The sequence below is a fragment of the Nicotiana sylvestris genome, chromosome 12, assembly GCF_000393655.2.
Source record: "Nicotiana sylvestris chromosome 12, ASM39365v2, whole genome shotgun sequence".
In the NCBI taxonomy this organism is placed as follows: domain Eukaryota; kingdom Viridiplantae; phylum Streptophyta; class Magnoliopsida; order Solanales; family Solanaceae; genus Nicotiana; species Nicotiana sylvestris.
Genome location: NC_091068.1, coordinates 53544840 through 53556893, shown reverse-complemented (window position 1 = coordinate 53556893; position 12054 = coordinate 53544840).

The following is a 12054-nucleotide window of genomic DNA, read 5'->3' as shown; positions in this document are numbered from 1 at the left end:
GCCTCAACCTCCTCAAACACTACATAACTGTTCAGTATGTGGCCATCAAATCGAATTTTCAAGTTCTGGACCTTCGTCACCTTTGTACCATTTCTGATGTGGGTAATATTGGCATAAACTTCCTTGACGAGGTATTCATTAGCATCTTGCAACTGGCTAGTGAACCATTTCCACCCTTTTCTCTCCGTAAATTGCTTTAAGACTTTCAGATTGTGTTGGCTTAGGTCTTTGGTTATGAACTGTCGCTCAAGAGTAAGCGACCTTTGGGTCCACCATTCCCAAAACTTGGAATACACATTCTCACTTACAAATCTATCAGCTCATACCTCTGGCTTCCTTGATCTAGCCAGGCCTCCCAGAATTGTATCACCCCATCTCCCGTCATCCGGGACTTTATCATCATTATCTAAATTGATTAGGGTAGTTGTTGTAGTAGGTGGGGAAGATGGTTCAGATTCCTAACTACCTCCCTTTGAGTCAGCAGAAGTACTAGAGGAGGAGGTAGGTTCATTGACTAAACGAAGCCTATCGGGGAATTGTTGTGATTGTGCCCCCGGTTGTGGTTGTACAAAATCCCCCTCAGAAGTCTCCCGGTATGGGAGGTATTCACTGGTGCCTGAGGAATCAGGGGCTCTATTAGCTGTGGATTTCTTGTTTATGACCTTTTGAACTAATAGTGCTAGGTTAGGTTTGCCTCGACCCCGACCTCGGGAGGGTTCTGCCCTCCCCTTGGAAGTATCACCTTGACTACGTGAACGCACCATTGTCTGCAACACACAAGTAGTGAAAGTCAGTTAGAATTGGGGTTCAACATGTGTTATTGAATTACAGTTGAAAAGAAAGACAATGCTTCACAGAATAGGGCAGCGCAGACCGCACAAAAGTGAGTGCATCCGCGGACTGCCCATTGTGGACTGCAAAATTTTGGGTGTGGTCACGAAGATCCCATGTTCAGACTACTGGTTCTCTGAAGTTAACCAACCGCGTACCGTATAAAATTTAGTGCGGCCGCACAACACCCATCACAGACCTCAAAATTTTGAGTGCGGTCGCATAATCATTTTGTTGGGTCCCTGAAGTTCAACCGTGCAGACCGCACAAAATTGAGTGCAGCTGCAAAAACCAACCGCGGACTACACAAAATTGAGTGCGGCCTCACAATCTTAGCAACCACAAGTGCCTTCAATCTAGGGTATCGTGAACCGTACAATTTTGTATGCGGTTGCATACCCTTGCGCGGACCGTACAAAAATGAGTGCGGCCGCAAAATTCAAATCAGAGCAGCTCAAAAGTATGATTTATACTAGGGTTTTCACTAATTAGGCATGATTTGTGGCAATTAAATAATAAATTCTACTAACCCCAGCCCGTATTAAGCATTCAAACACTACCCACATTCTTTTAAGAAATAATTAAGCATCAATTTGACATTTTTGGCATGAATTTAACCCTAGATAAAAAAAAGAAAACTAAAACAAGGAGAAAAGAAAAGAAAAAGATGAAATTAATTCATTGAAATCAACATACCAGTAGTGAAATGTAGTAAGAAATCAACACTTGATGAATATGGGACGAGATTGAAAACAAGAAAGAGTGCACTGTGCTTTAGTCTAGCTTGAGAGGTTAGAATGTGTAAAGTGTGAATAGTCTCAAAAAGTCCTATTTATACTTTGAACATGGTGGCCCATCGACTTACTTGAGTGCGGCAGCACAATTTTGGTGTGGTCCGCACTCTTTACCTTTTTCTCACTCAGTGGTTGAATCAGTGGCGTGGTCCGCATAAAAATGGTTGCGGTCGCACAATTTGTGCGGTCCGTGAAATTTTGACTACGGCCGCGAATCCTTAAGGGATTTTGTCAGGATAAACTTCAGAGGGTTAACATTTTCCCTATTCCAGCTGTGTGACCGCACACAGAATTGTGCGGCCGCGAAGGGCTTGTACGGTCCGCACAATTTTACCACTTGACCAATTTTTTCCTTGTCAATTTCCTGCACTGCACACCCAATTTCCTGCATACACTTCACAACTAGTTAGTCCAAAATAATACCTAATCAAAAAAGAAAATCAAAAGAGAGAAAAAACATATGGGTTGTCTCCCAAGAAGCGCCTGATTTAACGTTGCGACACGAATGAATGTTACCATCATTCATTTGAAATGGATCAATGCAACAATGTGGCCATCATCAACCTTACCAAGGTAGTGCTTCACCCAATGCCCATTGACTCTAAAATTCTCACCATTATTTTTTTTCAAATCTAGAGCACCAAAAGGAGTCACATGTACCACTTAAAAAGGACCATTCCCGGAAACATCCGTAACCGAGAGTTGAACAAGAGAACAAGGTCACCTTCTTTGAATTCTTTGTTCCAGATATACTTATCATGTAGGTACTTCATCTTGTCCTTATACAAGGATGAACTGGAGTAAGCATGGAACCGAAACTCATCAAGTTCATTCAACTGCTCCACCCGAAAATTGGCAGCTACATCCCACTCAAGGTTGATTTCCTTCAACACCCACATGGCCTTATGCTCTAATTCCATCGGGAGGTGACATGCTTTCCCGTATACCAACCTATAAGGAGACATACCAATTGGAGTCTTGTAAGCTGTTCTATAGGCCCATAGAGCATCGTCAAGTTTCCTTGACCAATCAGTCCAGTTTGCATTGACAGTCTTGGATAGAATACTCTTGATCTCCCTATTGGAGACTTCAATCTATCCATTTTCCTGGGGGTGATAAGGGGATGACACCTTGTGAGTGACACCATACTTGGAGAGTAAAATGTCAAAAGCTTTGTTGCAAAAATGAGAACCCCCATTACTAATGATGGCTCTTGGGGTGCCGAACCTTGTGAATATATTTTTTTTCAAGAAAGCCACCATACTCCATGCTTCATTGTTGGGCAAAGCCACAACTTTAGCCCATTTGGAAACGTAATCTCCAGCAACAAGAATATAGGTGTTCCCACACGAACTCACAAATGGACCCATAAAGTCGATGCCCTACACATCAAAAATATCAATCTCAAGAATGGTAGTAAGAGGCATCTCATTCTTCTTGGAAATCCCACCGGCCCTTTAATAATCATCACAACGCTTAACGCGCTTGCTAGTGTCTTTGTACAAGGTAGGCCAATAGAATCCACAGCTTAAGACCTTTGTAGTAGTTCTCGCCCCACCATGGTGAACACCATAGGGCGAAGAATGGCAAGCTTTAAGAATACCCAATTGCTCTTCTTCTAGGACACATCTTCGAATAATACCATCAGTGCAAATTTTGAAAAGATATGTCTCGTCCCAAAAATAATCCAAACAGTCTCGTTTGAGCTTCTTCCTTTGGTTTGAAGAGAACTCATTCGGGACAATTCCGCTCACAAGATAGTTAGCCACATCGGCGAACCAAGGCATCCCGGTCAAAGAGATGGAAAGGAGTTTTTCATCCAGAAACGAATCATTGATCTCATGGCCATCATCGGGCCTCCCCTCCTCTTCCAATCGGGACAAGCGGTCCGCCACTAGATTCTCACTCCCTTTGCGGTCTATGATTTCAAGATCAAATTCTTGTAGAAGAAGTACCCACTGCATCAATCTAGCCTTTGAGTCCTTTTTACTAATCAAATAATGAAGTTCCGCGTGATCGATGTGAACAATCACTTTGGTACCTATGAGGTACGAGCGAAACTTTTCCATAGCAAAGACAATGGCTAAGAGTTCTTTCTCGGTCACCGTGTAGTTGAGTTGGGCATCGTTCATGGTCTTACTAGCATAATAGATCGAATGGAAGATCTTGTTGATTCTTTGCCCCAATACTGCTCCTACCGCTACATCGCTAGCATCGCACACGAGCTCAAATAGTAAGCTCTAATTTGGTGTGGTAATGATGGGAGTGGTAGTCAACCTATTTTGGAGTAGCTCAAATGCCTTCATACAATCATCATTGAACACAAATTTGGCATCTTTTTCCAAATTGCACAAGGGGTTCACCACTTTTGAGAAATCCTTGATGAACCGACAGTAAAACACCATGTGACCTAGAAAGCTCCTCACTCCTTTTACGGAAGTAGGAGGAGGGAGTTTTGATATCACTTCAATTTTTGCTTTATCCACTTAAATACCATTCTTGGAGATCTTGTGGCCAAGGACAATGCCCTCCTCGACCATAAAGTGGCACTTCTTCCAATTAAGCACCAAGTTGGTCTCTTCACAATGTGTCAATACCTTATCAAGATTATCCAAACACGATTCAAAAGAATACCCCACAATAGACCAATCATCCATGAAAACCACGAGGAAGTCCTCCACTTTATCCGTGAATATTTCCATCATACACCGCTGAAAAGTAGCCGGTGCATTACATAAACCAAACAGCATCCTCGAGAATGCAAATGTGCCATACGGACAAGTGAAGGTGGTCTTTTCTTAGTCTTCAGGTGCAATAGGAATCTAGTTATATCCGGAATACTGATCCAAGAAGCAATAATAAGCACGTTCGGCTAGCCTATCCAATATCTGATTGAAGCGAAAAATGATCTTTCTGAGTCACTTTATATAGCTTCCTATAATCCATGCATACTCTCCAACCGGTGACAGTTCTTGTGGAGATTAACTTATTTTTGTCATTTGTAATCACAGTCATGCTCCCCTTCTTTGAGACACATTGTACCGGTGAAGTCCATGAACTATCAGAAATGAGGTAGACAACCCCATCATCCAACCACTTGATGATCTATTTCTTGACTACCTCTTGCATGGCCTCATTCAACCTTCTTTGATGTTCCACGGAGGGTTTGGCATCCTCCTTTAATATTATTTTGTGCATGCAAAAGGTGGGGCTTATACCCCGAATATCCGCCAATGTCCAACCTATTGCCTTCTTCCTCCTTTGGAGCATCGCAAGGGTGGAATCTACCTGTACGTTAGTTAAGAACGAGGAAAGAATAACATATAAAGTAGAACAAGGGCCTAAGAACTCATACCTGAGGTGTGAAGGCAAGGGCTTCAACTCCAATGTGGGAGGCTTCTCGATTGAGGGATTTGTTGGCGGAGTCTTCCGGTTCTCAAGGTCCAAGGAAAGTTTTTGGGGCTCATATGTATATGATCCCATTCCTTGCAAAGCATTGACACATTCTATCAAGCCTTCCTTCTCATCCTCATCATGATTCAATACACAACTTCCAATGGGTCTTCAACATTAATCACAGCATGTATATCATCAACAATTACTTCGATCACAAGATCTACAAACGAACACACTTCGTTTCTATTAGGTTGCCTCATTGACTTACAAACATGGAACATAACTTTTTCATCGCCCACTCAAAAGGTGAGCTCCCCAGATTCCACATAAACTAAGGCCTTCCCTATAGCTAGGAAAGTCTCCCCAATCTGATTGTCAACTCATAGTCAACCACACAATCAAGTATCATAAAATCTGCGGGAAGTATGAACTTGTCGACCCGAACTAGCACATCATCAATTATCCCCAATGGCCTCTTCATTGTCTGGTCCTCCATTTACAACTTCATGGATGTGGGTCTTGGTTTTCCAATCCCCAATGTCTTGAACACAGAATAGGGCATCAAGTTGATGCTTGCCCTCAAGTCACATAAAGCTTTGGCAAAATCGGCACTACTAATAGTGCTTGGGATTGTAAAGGCACTAGGGTCTTCTAACTTTGGAGCCATGGAGTTCACAATGGCACTCACTTGATGTGTCATTTTGATCATTTCACAGTTCATTGATCTCTTCTTTGTTACAAAGTCCTTCATGAACTTGGCATATCCCAGCATTTGTTTTAAGGCTTCCACCAATAGCACATTTATGGACAAACTTTTCATCATATCAATGAATTTATTGAATTGATTCTTATTGTTTTTCTTTGCAAGCCTTTGAGGATATGGTGGAGGAGGCCTTGGCAAAGGAGCCTTGGCTTTGGGCACTACCAGATCCGATATGTCTATCACATGTTCCCTAGACGGGTTCACATCATCTTGTGTCTCCTCCACATTTTCATCAACATCCATCCTCACTTCATCGTTTACTTGAACATCATTGCTTAGCTCATCATGATCTTGCATCACCACATCATCATTTACAATCTTTCGTAAGTTTGAGGTACTAGAAACTCCACCTTTCCCACTTCTTGTAGTCACCACCATAGCATGCCTTATATTGTTCCCACCCTTCGGGTTTACTACCATATCACTTGGTAGTGCCCCCTTAGGGTGAGAATTCAAATCTTGAGAAATTTGGCCAAGTTGGACTTCCAAGTTGCGGATAGAAGTGTTGTGGGAGGCTAATTGTTCATCGGAGTCGGCATTATTCTCCATCATTTGCTTGAACATGTTTTCAATCTGTCCCATCTCATTGTTGGAAGAACTAGGACCTTATGACAGATATGGAGGAGGGTTGTTCGGTTGGTGATACATCGGGGGCCTTTGAAAGCCTGACCCCTGATTTCCTTGATTATTGTTGTTCCAACCCCCTTCATTGTTATTGCCTTCCCAATTACTATTATTTTTGCCACCCCAATTTCCTTGATTACCATGATTCCCCAATTTTGACTGTTGTTGTTCCCCTAATTGCCTTGGTTGTTGTTGTTGCCACTATTTCAATTTCCTTGTTGACCTTGATTGCCCTAATTTCCTTGGTTTCCCTGTGATCTCCACTGTTGTTGATTCACATCATTACTCCATTGACCTTGATAATTGTTGACATATTGAACCTCTTCACTCTGATCATCATATGAATCATCTTGATTGTACCCACTACCACTTTGCTCAAATTGATCTGGATTGTTTTGAACTCGTTGACCTCATTGCCTTCTCTTGTTGACCATCATGTTCACTTCTTCTATGGCATCCACTTGTTTTGGCTCTTGAACTTGTTGAAGTTGAGCCTTGGCCAATTGATTCGTTGTGGTTGTCAACTCCGATATAGCTTGTCCATGATCAAGTAGCTCCTTATGTATGTGAATATCATTTGGGTCACCTTGAGGAACATTAGCTCTTCTTTTCCAAGCCGAAGAGGTATCCTCCATCTCATCCAATATTTTACAAGCTTTGGAATACAGCGTGTTCATGAAATTACCCCTGGCAAGTTCATTCACCACACACTGATTAGTTGTATTGATCCCCCTATAAAAGGTTTGTTGGATCATGGCCTCGGTCATGTTGTTGTTAGGGCACTATTTGACCAATGTTCGGTACCTCTCCCAAATCTCATGTAAAGGTTTATTTGTCTCTCATTTAAAAGTAAGGATCTCATCTTTTAGCATTGCCAACTCATCCCAAGTGTATATGGAATGATTGGGTAACCTCTCTAGCCAATCCAAAGCCTTCCCCCTTAGAGAAAATGGTAAAATCCTAATCTCAATGCGTCCTCGGAGACATTAGTCTGCTTGTTCCCCCAGCACGTGTCAACAAAACCTTTGAGATGCTTATAGGCGTTTTGGTGTGGAGCTCCGATGAAGAAACCCTTTTGTTCCAACAGTGTAAACATGACATTGGTTATTTAAAAGTTTCCCACCCTAATTCGGGGCAGGACTATTCCACTCGCATAGCCTTCGTTGGGCAACACCCTGTATGCTGCCCTTGGAGGAGGTAGGGGCGGGATGTTATCATGAGGTAGGCGGCCTCTCCTTTGTACTTGAGGTTCATAATGAACCTCTTCCTCCTCCCCTAGTGGTATATTCCAGAGGGTTTCGTGTCTAAGAGACAATTGGTACATAAAAGCAATTCACACACAAAATTAGAAAAATGGAAGGAAAGAAAATCAAAACACACAAATACTTAGATATATAGCTAAGTCCATCTAACTACTCGGTAACGGCGCCAAAAATTGATCGGGTCTAGGCCTACACTACTATTGAGTAGCGAGGGTGGTCGATGCAGTTTTAACCCAACTAGGTCCGGATCAAATCCACAGGGAGTTAATGTTTGGAATTAGGTTTATATCTAAGCTAGATGCGGGCTTTGAGTCTAATTACACTTCCACAAGTTTGGGTTTGATTTCTACTTCTAACTTTACTCTAAGGATTGCAATGATTGAAATTAAGGACAATATTTTTGTTGTTGTTTTTTAAGTGTTTAAAGAGACTAGGGTCGTGACTTCTACCTAGGTGGATATCTAACAGGTAGCAAAATTTAGGGCAAGCTTGATTATTTGGGATTGTAATATAGCTATCACACCTAGGTACTCACTCTATACCTCTCGGTAGTTTGAGTGATTTTGCTCAATTTGGCTTTCTCAAGTCCAAATGGGTATTCATACAAATCAAGTGATATTAGCTCAAGTCGGGTATTACTATCTCTAGGTTTAATCCTTTAATTGGGTCTATTAATTTTTTGAGTTTACCCCAATTCCTTGTTAACCTAGTTGGTCCTAGACTTAGTCCCTCTTTCTCAAGTAGAGACTAAGTAAGTCATAAAGGCATGAATCAATGTCTGCAACCATTAATTCTATAGTTCTAGTAAGAACTAGGCTAAATATCACTAACCCATTCACATTCAAACCCTAAAATCAAATACTCATTAAATACCTACATTAGGGTTGGATCACAACCCTAGCTATGGGTTATCTACTCATGGAAATAACAGAAATTAAAGATGAAATGAAGTTAAAATCCATAGTATTAATTTATAGCATGAAAATCTAATGTTAAAAGGTGAGTCTAGTACAAAATTTCAAAAAATAGAATGCTCAGCCATCTCACGTGTGTCGACGCCCCCTTTTTCTCTAACCGTGGGGTCAGAAATCGGGTATACGACATTGGGAAGACAACTCTATTCCCTTTCGAGAATTGGGTTTAGAAGTTGAAGAGTCGCCACCTAATGATTATAGTGCATTAGGACACTTTAAGAAGGGTTTGAGATGAAGAGACCGGAGATTAGGGTAAGGGCTAGAAATTATCCCGAGGGGAAGGTGTTAGGCACCCCTCAAGATCCACTAGTGTGGTTCCCGGCCATGTTACAATTGTAACTTTACAAGTAAACAATCAAGGCTCAAATAAGGATTCGCATATAACATTGCAATCAGGTTAAAAACTTTCGAAGGTAGGTAGAGAGGGCAGAATTTTTTATAAAAAAAAAAGATTTGAATAGTTTTACAAGAAGAGATGAAAGCAAATAAAGGGAGGGGGTCCTAAGTTTATAATTAATATGGATCACTTCAATGCAATACCCAGCAATCACTCCTCAGAAGAGGGGTCGCACGTGATATTAGCGCATTGGTCATCATATCCATATCTACCCTTCCTACCCCGTTAAGGTGTTAAAGCGCGAAATGGTATCGTTACTTCTTGCATGCTATTACCCGTCGCAATCCTATCAGTCCCGGAGGCATATGGGACTCTTAATCCTAAAGGGGAGGGAGTTGGGGCTTTTACGGAGTTTTCAAAAGGATAAAAATCTAGGCGACAAGCAATAACATATAGTAGTTAAAAGGGAAACAAATAGCAGTTAAGGCTCAAGTCAGCCTCCTCATTCAAAGCAGCAGATTATCTAGCATGACTTATAAATACTGGTTTGGTCTGTATTAAACTTAACGTAGGAAGGGTGGCTAATTTATCACATATTTTCATATAAGAAGTCCGAATTAGGCCTGCCTACTCGTTGTAATTATCACAACTGATGCAATTATAAAAATTTACCCTAAGGCTTGCCTAGGCATTAAACAGAACCTATAGGCATGATATCTATTAGTTTCAGAAATAAAGAAGTAAACTGATTGCAGAAAAAGAATTGTCAATTACAGGGACATAAGATCTGCAGGCGTTAAACATTATTGCTACTGATTTTAGGCTTATAAGCGAGTTGACGATTCAGGTTTAGTTAACAGCTCCTATAGACATACTTTCTAGGTATTACTGATTTGAGCACTGTTATTGCTTATGCAGGAATCCTATAGGCAGATTGTCTACATGCAATTGATTAGGTATTTAAATCCTATAATAGGTTTGCCTAATGACGGATGCAGAATGCAGAAAGTTCTATAGGCATGGCGTCTATATGAAGATGTAGAATTTTAGAATCGGCTTACAGGTATGGCATCTGTTATAAAATTGCAGAAAACCCTATAGACATAGTATTTATATGAGAATGCAGAAAATCCTATAAAAATGGTATCTATATGAGAATGCAGAGTTTCAGTGATTTATAAAATGCAGAACTTTAGAAAAATGGTAATCCATATGAACATGGTATCTACATGAGTGCAGAATTTCAGAAGTATAGTAATTCCCTATGAACGTGGTATCTACCCCTTGCATGCATAGTCCCCTACCCTTTTCCACTAGCCGACCCCAAATGTTTATTACAAGATTATTACAGACCCGAATGAATAAGAAAATTATATCAGAAATTAAAGATTCCAACCAAGGAGAGCCTAATTCAAACCTCAGGTCTGAAATATGAAATAAACCAACTTCCCAAGATCAGATTCCAAAGCCTTCTCTCATCCGGGGTTTTTCAGAGATCCAAGGAGTTTCAGGAACTCCAGGCAGTGCTTACACCCCAAATATATTGCAGAATTAGATTATAGTACAGTGGGGAAATGCTAGCTCGCAGATGTCCAAGTTCAGAGGGAACTCAAGGTCCCAAAGCAGGGCTCACAAGAGAGGCGCAGAACTTAAGATTCTAGGAATAGGTGTAAGTGCACAAGGGGGAAGGGAATCAAAGAGAGACAGGTCAAGCTAGTGGTCAAGCCCAGCAATCGGGATGCTGGCACACCCCTGACCAGCCTGCTAGTCAAGCATTGAGAGTTAGGATCCATTGTGGATCAAGCCAAGGCCTGGACAGTAATTAGGATACTGTCAGGCCAAGAACTTAACTCAGCACATAGAAAGGATAGGGGTAGAGGATTCATAACAGAAATAAAAGCAAGGAAGAAAAATATTTAACACAAATTACTGAACATAGGCAGTAGAGTAAACAACAGTCTGAAGCACATAAGGGTGAGGCAGAAAATTAAATAAAGGACATACCAGTTTTAGGGAAACAAGAAAAGAAAGCAGTAGTCTTGTAAAGCCAACAAATAGTCAGAAGATCTTAGAAGAGAGCTGTGAGATTATGTGTGTAAAGTGCTGAATTGAGAGTGTGTGTGTAAGAGTATACAATTCGAAGTGTGTTGTAAAAGTATTGAATTGTAAGTTAAGGATCCAAGTGCAGAAGGGTCGTGCCCCTTTTATAGTACAGAAAACAAGTGAGAAAAGGTAAGGAAATAACATTGAGATCAATCTCCCTTTAGTTAAGGGATTCTGATTTCAACAGGTAAAAGCCAATTAAGGAAAGAAGTTTTGATTAAAACCTTTTCAAAGTAGCACAAAAGGTGTAAATACAGAGAAGTTATTAAAGGAAAAAATTCAATAGTACATGGCTTGGAAAAAATAAGGAAAGGGAATCAATCAAACAGCCAGGGAAATCAAAATTACAAGTTCAATTCAAATGAACCAAGTCAGGAAAAGGTAAAGGAGGTTCAATCAAAGAAAATCAGTAACAATCAATCAAACCCCCCCATTAGAGGATTTCAGAATCAATCAATTAGTTGGTAAAAAAACCTTTGAAGGCAGAGTCCGTATATATAAAGCACACAAATATGTGAATACCAGAGGGGATTGTCAAATTATTTAGAAGAGATTTTAACAAAGAAAGGTTCAGAATCATAAGCAAGAAGAGGTATAAGTCTAGTTCGCAGACTCACAATGAGTTTGAGAGTTCAGGGTCCCGAAGTGGAACCTAACTCGCACACAAAAGATCAAAATTCCAAGAAATCCCCGAACCTTAGGGTTTCGAGTTGAGTCAGACAATAGAGATGAGAAGGCAAACCATTCAATAGAGGCTCAGGAGTCTTTTCCAAAGACTTATGAGAAACAAACAGACATGATACACAGTCAAAAGCACGGAGAACACGTTTTGAGAAAAACTCAGAACTTAAACAAGTTCAGAGGAAAAAGTGATACAAACTTAAGAAGCAGTAGATAAAACACATTTAGCAAGAACACGAACATAGTCCAGTAAAGCAAACAAAAATCGAAGAACTTAACAGTAAACACA